At 41.7% G+C, this 3,536-nt stretch overlaps 1 pseudogene; it reads left to right on the top strand.

The window, feature by feature from the left end:
• The first annotated feature begins 1,714 nt into the window (after window positions 1-1,714).
• Window positions 1,715-2,711, top strand: LOC123463509 (annotated as a pseudogene).
• The last annotated feature ends 825 nt before the right edge of the window (window positions 2,712-3,536 follow it).

Below are 3,536 nucleotides of genomic sequence, written 5' to 3'. Positions count from 1 at the left end.
CTTAACACTATTCTTAAACACATATAATGGTGCATAGGTTATTAAGTGAACAATGAAAGGATGGTTGGTATATGTTGCCAACATAAAATATTTACTGTAACTTGTATTCTAAATAAGATCCTATAATATTAATAATGAAGTTGGAATGAAGAGCTTAATTTCCTTAAGGCATTTTGTGCATCTATGTGATTAATTCTCTTTAGAACAATGTGTTGCTTCATACTCAAAATGAAATTTAAAGCTTTCAAGGTTCAATGACTAAACCTTGAGGGTGGTAACATATGCAGTCAGTGCTTATTGTGCAACAGTGAAACATTTGCAAAACATGATCTCCACTTCCCTCTAAGGGAATTTTTTGATTGAGATATCTCCTTCTTTATGGAAAAACAGAAATTGCCTCCTAAGGAACTCCTAGGTCTTCATAACTCGTTCTTTGTGTATATTAAATAAAGAAATTTAACGGTTAAAATGAGTTAGTATTTTGAAAAAATAGACTGTTGCAGGCATATTACTTTTACAAGAACATTCCGGTTATGAAAAAAAAAAAAAAAACCCTCTTAACTAATATCCTAATAACTCTGACCAGTGTTCTTGACTGAACCAAAAGTAAATCACCACAGGTCTTGCTATTTCATGAAACCCAGAGAAGTAGAGGGAATATAACATTAGATGTTATGCAGAAACAAACTAACAAAATCTGCATGATACAATCTATTTGCATAGGTTAAACTATGGGCCTGGATAGATGGCTTAGCAGTTAAGGCACTTGTCTGCAATGCCAAAGGACCCAGATTTGATTCCCCAGGGCCCATGTAAGCCAGATGCATAAGGTGGTGCTTGGGTCTGGTTTGTTTCCAGTGACTGGAGGCCCTAGTATGCCTATTCTCTATTTCTCCCTCTTTCAAATAAAATATAAATATAAAACTATGTGACATATAGATCTTTTGAGTCTTTTGTAAAAATTACAAAAAATAAATTGCTCTATTGTAATAAGACTGGAAAGATTGCCTTCTAAAATTTGTTTGTTTATTGTTTTGCTATGTTTTAGGATGAGAGTCAGGCAATACACAGATAATAATACTTGCATCAGTGGAATCTGACATAATAATAGATTGGTCTCAGTTAATCAACAGATCCAATTATTACACCGCACCATGGTGTAAATCTAAATGTCAGACTCAGCTTAATTTTCCACCCTCTTATTACATCCCAATGTAGATTAAACTTCAATATGAGTTTTGGAGGAAACATCATATTCTTATCATCTTTATTCTTGGTCAGTGGCACATGATCTAGCAGGATCAATCAATCTACAGAACCTACTTCCCTGCTATGACTTGTGGGTCTGGGTGTTGCTGGTAGATATCTTGCTTTCCATAGGAGGTAGAACGGGGTCAAAACAAACTTTCAATTTCTTCTTTTTTTAAAAATTTGAGATAGTCATAGTATGTAGTCCAAATGGCCTTGAACTCATGATCCTCTTGCCTTAGCTTCTTATATGCTAGGATTATTGGCAAGTGCCACCATACAGATTTCCATATGAGGGTAGAATCAAAGAGACCACAGCGGCATGGAACCAGAGATCTGTTCTCACTGTTCCTCTTCTTGGTTTGTCAGTCCTGCAGCATTTTTGCCTAATTCAAAGAGTTCTGCTCAGGAGTTCGATCAGTAGCCGGAGCGGAGAGCGGACCCCAGAGAGCACTGAGCAGCCCCAATGCCGCCGCATAGTTACCATCACACCCCAGAGGAGCCTCACGGCTGCCCGCCCCAGTCACCATCAAGGCAACCACCAGCAGCGAGGCCGAGGCCCAGCCGCCGCCGCCGCCCCGCCCTCAGCACCGCGGACACCAAGCCGGCACCGCCAGCAGCCGGGCAGGGAGCTGCGGCCCCTGCGGCCCCGGCTGTGCCTGCAGGCTGGGACAAGAAGGTCATCGCAAGGAAGGTTTTGGGAACAGTAAAATGGTTCAATGTAAGGAATGGATATGGTTTCATCAACAGGAATGACACCAAGGAAGATGTATTTGTACACCAGACTGCCATAAAGAAGAATAACCCCAGGAAGCACCTTCGCAGTGTAGGAGATGGAGAGACTGCAGTCTGATGTGGAAGAAGAAAAGGTGCGGAGGCGGCAATGCTGCAGGCCCTGGTGGAGGTCCAGGTCTCCGCAGTAAACGTGCAGCAGACCGTAACCATTGTAGACGCTGTCCACGTCGTTGGGTCCTCCTCCTAACTACCAGCAGAATTACCAGAATAGTGAGAGTGGGGAAAGAATGAAGGATGGGAGAGCGCTCCTGAAGGACAGGTCCAAGGCCCTAGGGCGACGACCACAGAATCCCACCTCCTGTACAGGGATGGAGGGTGCTGACAACCAGGGTGCAGAAGAGCAAGGCAGACCAGTGAGACAGAATATGTATCGGGGTTATAGACCACGATTCCGCAGGGGTCCTCCTCCCCAAGGACAGCCCAGAGAGGATGGCAATGAAGAGGACAAGGAAAAGCAAGGAGATGACACCGAAGGTCAGCAGCCACCTCAATGTCGGTACCACCGCAACTTCAATTATCAAGGCAAGTGCCCGGAGAACCCCCAAACCACAAGATGGCAAAGAGACAAAAGAGCTGATCCACCAGCTGAAAATTCGTCCACTCTCAAGGCTGAGCAGGGTGGGGCTGAGTCAATACTGGCTTACCATCTTTACCATCATCCCATTTAGTCATCCAACAAGAAAAAGTGAATATGAAATTCCAGCAATAAGAAATGAACAAAAGATTGGAGCTGAAGACCTTAAGTGCTTGCTTTTTGCCCATTGACCAGATAAACTAGAACTATCTGCGTTAACTATGCAGCATTTTTTTTAATTATTTTTACCTAAAGATGTCTCTTTTTTAAAAAGCCTGGTTTTTCACAATATACCTTTAAAGGTTTTTAAGTCGTTTCATATCTGGTCAAGTTGATATTTTTAAGAAGTTCATTTTAAATTTGTAATAAAAAGTTTACAACTTGATTTAAAAAAAAAAAAAAAAACAAAGTCCACAAACTGCAAGCACCTGTTGATAAATGTCTTAAATAATGTCTTTGTGTAAAAAAAAGAAAGAGTTATGCTCACAGAAGAGTAACGTTTATTCAATATTGATATATTTAAATGTTAATAGCATCAAAATAACACCTCACAACATTTCTAGATTATGGGGAGCTATCGCTTACTGAAGGTGACACATAAAATTAATCACAGTAAGTGTTGTTTCTGATGTCAGTTGTCATGGTACTTTCAAAAGTGGCATAACTAGGAGAAATAGCAAGTGGGAAAGAAACTTCAGGATGGGCATTAAAAATGAATGAACAGGGTGCTGGAGAGATGGCTTAGCAGTCAAGCACTTGCCTGTGAAGCCTAAGGACCCCGGTTTGAGGCTCAATTCCCTAGGAGACACGTAAGCCAGATGGACAAGGTAGCACATGCATTTGGAGTTCATTTGCAGTGGCTGGAGGCCCTGGCGTGCTCATTCTCTCTCTATCTATATCTATCTGCCTCTTTCTCTCT

Source organism: Jaculus jaculus, chromosome 9 (genome assembly GCF_020740685.1).
Source record: "Jaculus jaculus isolate mJacJac1 chromosome 9, mJacJac1.mat.Y.cur, whole genome shotgun sequence".
NCBI lineage: Eukaryota > Metazoa > Chordata > Mammalia > Rodentia > Dipodidae > Jaculus > Jaculus jaculus.
This window is presented reverse-complemented; position numbering and strand designations above follow the sequence as displayed.